This window comes from Chiloscyllium plagiosum, unplaced genomic scaffold (genome assembly GCF_037043375.1).
Source record: "Chiloscyllium plagiosum isolate Xiang-an unplaced genomic scaffold, Cpla_swu_hap1 HiC_scaffold_9, whole genome shotgun sequence".
NCBI classification, from domain to species: domain Eukaryota; kingdom Metazoa; phylum Chordata; class Chondrichthyes; order Orectolobiformes; family Hemiscylliidae; genus Chiloscyllium; species Chiloscyllium plagiosum.
Window position 1 is genome coordinate 80,127,445 of NW_028270147.1, and position 6,000 is coordinate 80,133,444.

Here is a 6,000-nt window from a genome sequence, read left to right on the forward strand (position 1 = left end):
GTGCAGGCGGGGTGAATTGGCCATGGTAAATTGCCCATAAGTGTTAGGTGCATCAGTCAGGGGTAAATATAGGGGAATGGGTCTGGGTGGGTTACTCTTCAGAGAGTTGGTGTGGACTTGTTGGGCCGAAGGGCCTGTTTCCATACTATAAGTAATCTAATATGGTAGCAGAGGATGGCTGCCTCACGATGAAGATTAGAAACTGACTGCATGTATTATTCTAGTTATAAGGTTGTGAAGAGTGGCTGTAAACAAGACAGAATTACCAGGGAATGATTCCCTGAATCTGAACGTCTGTGATAAGTGTAAGGCAGAAGTCAAAATGTAGACAACACTTATGTCCTTACCAAAGGTGCAAATTTGACATATCCTACTTTTATTAGGAAGATACACAGTCTTGATGAAGGGTCACTGGACCCAAATATTAACCTTGTTTCTCTCTGCACGATTCTGCAAGACCTGCGGAGCTTCACCGGCAAATTCTGTTTTTGTTTAAAATCAGAGCCATCCTGTTCACAAAAAGATTTACCTACTAACTGAGCATGAAGTTTTGAATATTCAGCTAAGATTCACAGATGAAATTTACAAGAAAGATAATCTACCAGATACCTATGAGATACAGTCAGAATCTGACAGATTTCAAAAGACTGATAATCCATGCTGACAATCCCATGTCTCTCTAAGTGCAGGTATATTTCTAGTGACTTATTTATAATCACTTTCCCACCATGAGGCTAGACTGAATGGCCTATCATTTACCAGTGTATCCCATCCTCCCTTTTATCAACAAAAGTTAAAAAAATAAGATGACTGAAAAAATTGGAGTAAATGAGTTTATTAATACTGATGTAGTCTCTAATGAGCTATCCTTGCTGCTGAGCAAGCTTTCTGTGAAACAGACACACATGTAACTGAACAACAGTAAGCAATTGGTTTTGGATGTCAGCAATTCTGTAGTTTACCCAGTCAGGGCAATACTGCATCCACCTACTAAAATCCGAAAATTCTGCTTAGCATTTTAAAGAAGTGTTCATGGCATCAAATGAGAAAAATTTGAGAGGGACCCAAAAAAGGCAAACTATCTTAAGTTTACACAAGAGATTTGATCACCCCTTTGGTCACAGATTGAAAATTGTACTTTAGGTAGGGTGTTGCAAAGCATTCCAAACATAAGTAGTAACAACTTATACAAACTTAAGAAGTATCAAAAAGAGCCCTCTTATGGTGCAGTGGTAGTGTCACTACCCCAGACCAGGAGGCCTGGCTTCAAGTCCCACCTACTGCAGTGGGGTGTAACAACATCTCTGAACAGGTTGATTAGAAATATAGGTTAAATTCTTAAAGTCAATCAGCATGAGTCTTTTGTGAATTACTAGCCATGGATTTACAGTTTTGTGACAAAGTCAGAAACATTTTTATTTTGTATTGTACGGACATCAACTTAATGCAGTCATTCTACTAATGCGCGGTAAGGACAAAAAGGATAATTGTAGATAACATCACAAAAGAATGATGAAGGACTGGACGTGAAGTAACAGCTACATTTCTGACTGACAATAAGGGGAAATTTGCTAATGATGAGTTTTGAGATGTGCAATACAATGAACTTTGTGACTATAAGCCTTGCAGTTGAAAGCCATTTCAGCAACGGACTCTGCTAAATAAGTCATGTGGTGATCAATAAGTCAAGCCATTTGCTCTTAGCCAATCTGCACATTTGAGTTGAAACTTTATTGCTGGAACAGCACAGCAGGTCAGGCAGCATCCAGGGAACAGGAGATTCGACGTTTCGGGCACAGGCCCTTCTTCAGGAATGAGCAGAGAGTGTTCAGCAGGAGAAGATAAAAGGTAGGGAGGAGGGACTTGGAGGAGGGGCATTGGAAATGTGATAGGTGGAAAGAGGTCAAGGTGAGGGTGATAGGTCGGAGTAGGATGGAGGTGGAGAGGTCAAGAAGAAGACTGCAGGTCAGGAAGGCGGTGCCGGGCTGGAGGGATCCGGCTGAGACAAGGTGGGGGGAGGGGGGATGAAGAAACTGGTGAAGTCCAAGTTCATCCCCTGCGGTTGGAGGGTTCCCAGTCGGAAGATAAGACGCTCCTCCTCCGACCGTCAGAGAGCACCTCTGGGCCAACCCAACCAACCTGTAGCACAGCATTTCAACTCCCCCTCCCACTCCACCGAGGATATGCAGGTCATTGGACTCATCCACCGCCAAACCACAACAACCCGACGGTCGGAGGAGGAGCGTCTTATCTTCCGACTGGGAACCCTCCAACCGCAGGGGATGAACTTGGACTTCACCAGTTTCTTCATCCCCCCTCCCCCCACCTTGTCTCAGCCAGATCCCTCCAGCCCGGCACCGCCTTCCTGACCTGCAGTCTTCTTCTTGACTTCTCCGCCTCCATCCTACTCCGACCTATCACCCTCACCTTGACCTCTTTCCACCTATCACATTTCCAACGCCCCTCCTCCAAGTCCCTCCTCCCTACCTTTTATCTTCTCCTGCTGAACACTCTCTGCTCATTCCTGAAGAAGGGCCTGTGCCCGAAACGTCGAATCTCCTGTTCCCTGGATGCTGCCTGACCTGCTGTGCTGTTCCAGCAATAAAGTTTCAACTTTGATCTCCAGCATCTGCAGACCTCACTTTCTCCTCTCCAATCTGCACATTAACAACTCCACTAGCATGAGCAGTCCATGCAAAGAATTCACTTCATGTTGCTGGTGGGTATAGTCTTTATCAATCAGTCCATGGGTGAAATCCAAAATTACCTCAGTACTGGTTACAGCCAAGTGAAGAGGAGGAATTCACTCCTATCTATTTGGCCTCATGGCATTCACAACAAATATCCTTCTTTGCTTTGCTATCTCCCAGTTATCACATTCCAATTAAAATGTAACTTTTTAGACAATACTGGAGCCAATTACCAACATTTTCTCGAGTGAAAGAGGAATTTCTTTACCTAATAACCCTGAGAAAAATAATAAAGATGAAACATTAAAAACACACACAATCTTAACCTGCAGTTATTTAATCATTGAGTTATACCCTCAGCAGTAACAGAACCTGAGTTCTCACTGAATGGTTGTTCTCGCAATTTGCTTTTCCAAAGGCACTTTACTCCAAAGTGATGAGAGAAACAGGCAGTGGATGAGAAAGTTCTATTGTTGTCACATGTTCAGTTTTCTTTTCTCTGTTCTACTACTCAAAAGCTGCTGAAATAGTTTAACGTGTGTTCCAGACTCTATCTTCATTGTCTATCAAAGCTGACTAACTGGCAGGTGAGGTATTCATCATCCAATATGTTAAATCATTGTGCATATGTGCATGCAATAGAAGACACAAATTTTGTGATGCTGACTCAATTCTGAGGCCTGACTTTGATGTCTTCAGTAGTTTCAGAGGACATAATTCATTTTATTTCATGTGGTCTCAAGAAGCTTGCCTCAATTTGTGAACTGGTGGTCACCACTTCAATTTTAGATCTATATTTTTTCCTTCAATTAAAAAAAACGTAGTCCACATAAGGTCACAGGTATAACAATCAGATGGTGGAGGTTAAAATATAAGAGTCGGTATTTACCTCTAATATAATGTGACAATGCTGTGGCTTTATGAGATGCATTAGTCCTGGTTTGTTTTGGAGAGATTGGGGAACAGGCGATGAGCAGTTTATGAGAAGACAACCAATTTGAGAATGCTTGAATTTTTTTAAGCTGGAACAATAAAAGCAGCCTGAGTGGGTGTGGTCAAGCTACCCCCCCCCCCCCCCCTCCCTCCCCACAGAACCAGGATCTTAAGTTTTTGCATTCAGCAGGGTTGGAAAGGAGTGAATCTCTCCGAGCTGCTACCTTGTCTCTCTGAGATTTCTCTGGGTATTTCTCCATCTGGGTTACTGGAATTGGGTGTGGGACAATGCTGTTTTTTCCGATTTTGCTTTTTGCCAATGGTGTGTTTATGGGGGATGTTACTATATTCGAAAAGTTGTTGTTTCGCATTAAAATAATCTATCATTTTGTTATGTTTTCCAATACAGCTAAATTATTCCAAGTTCCTGTTTCTTTTGTTAGCCATAGTGTTTGAATAAATTGAGGTTTGCTCAATGTCAAGTGGTTTGACCAGTTGAATTGCATTTGGAACATGCATCCCGCATTTATCTTTAAAATAAGAAAGAGTTAGGGTCTAGGCTACCTTAATGTATTTTGACAGGATCTGATCTGGTCCACAACAATAACATATGGAGTGATCCCCAACCACAGAAGTGACTACAAAGTGTGCCATTTCTTTGGAAAAGGGGAGGTGCTTCTATATAGCAAGAAAGGCTTTCACCAACGCTGAAGTTGAGGGGAAAATTCACTGAACTCTTAAGCATTGCATAGGATCGTCCATCGAAGGCTTGAATCCTGGAGGTTTGATGCAAAAAGAGTGAGCTTGGTGACGGGGTATGATGGGAAGACCATGGTTATATCACCATGAAAAAGCACATATTGTTTTCACCAGACGCTTCCATGGGTTAAAAACACAAGCACAAAAGGTGGTTTTAGTCTTAACATCTCAGAGACACCTCAGCCACACACATCATGGAACCCTTCCTTTGATTTTCACTTACTTTAACTCTTAAGATGCCTTCCAGGAGTCGGCCCATGGGATTGGCAAGAGAGCATGCCTGTTCTAGAGAGGAGATTGGATCTATGCACCATCGAGCGTGGAAGCCATCACTCTTCTACTTTCAGCAGTATCTAAAGCAGCAACGAGGTGCGGTCCCAACCAAAACAAAAAAAATGTCAAACTTAAACACCCCATGTCAGTTTCCAGCACCATCTCAAACCATATCTCTGAGAAGGAAGAGTCGAGACTCTTAGACGATACACGATCAAGTCTTTCCCACAAACATAGAACCATTCACTCAATGGACAATCCATCTAAAGTAGGCTCAGGGTTTACATCCTGGTGAGCACAGGCATGAAACACAAGCCCACAGCAGTAGAGGGAAGAAACAACCAAAATAACTGGAAGACTGCTGGAGCACAGACTCCTACTGAGCACAGTACAGATAATGGGACCCTGGACTCCAGCATCACTGAGCTGATGGAAAGGCAGATCCTGCAGATGAATCAGCATCTGCCGGTTATGCGTGGGCAACTCCACTCCATATCTTCAGCCATAGATGCGTTCATTCACTGGCACCTTGATCGCCCTCCAGATGCTTGATCCCCTCCTGGCACAGTGCCAGGAAGGGCAAGTGACAGCCAGGTGCCCAGGGATTATTGTCTTAGGACACTCCAGAGCCACCTGGCCCCTTCACTTCCCCTCTGTCAAGGGCCTAATGACCTCTATTGGAACTGGTCAAGGAGGTTGCACCTGTGCAAGAGATCCCCAACATTCCAGAACCTTCTAGATCCCTGACCAGCAGGGGACACCTGTCGAAGTGATCTGAGGCAACCATTCAAAGCATCCAACAGGTCCCGTCAAGCTCAGCCGAAGTTACCAGCTGTGTTTCACACTGTTGTTTGAAAGCTATAGGTGTGTCATTCTGTGGAAATATCTCACCAGATTGTCACTTACTTTCTTTTTTATTTTTCTGAAAAAAAAGGAACACATTTTGGAATTACATCTCGAACATCTCCCCAGCGCTTTGGGGTACTGACCCATGGGTCATGGCACTTGCAAATGCCAACCTCTGTGGTACCCATTCCCTTCGTGACAATCTTTCAACTATTCAGAGCTACACATTCTTCAGATATTTTTAACTTCTCCTCACAGCGGATCTATTTTTCTCCACTCTAAGTAACAGGATAAGCCAAATAAAATCTTATAATTTGATTTGACATTAACAGTGGCACAAATAGTACTTAATGTGACAAGACACTTCGTTAAAAATGGTTTGGTGTGAATACATGGTGCTCCTTTATCGGTATGCAGTGAACTAAAATAACATGTGCATCTTTTATAGTGAATTCCTTTCAAGGGAAAAATGGCCACCCAAAAGAAATGAATCTGGATA

At 43.1% G+C, this 6,000-nt stretch overlaps 1 long non-coding RNA gene across 1 annotated transcript in view; it reads right to left on the minus strand.

Moving 5' to 3' along the window:
- LOC122554575 (uncharacterized) overlaps positions 1–4,738 on the minus strand; it is a 78,760-nt gene extending 74,022 nt beyond the window's left edge. The window contains exon 1 of the long non-coding RNA XR_015758053.1: positions 4,606–4,738. This is a non-coding gene — a long non-coding RNA (uncharacterized LOC122554575). The remainder of the gene's footprint in view (positions 1–4,605) is intronic.
- Positions 4,739–6,000: the final 1,262 nt, after the last annotated feature.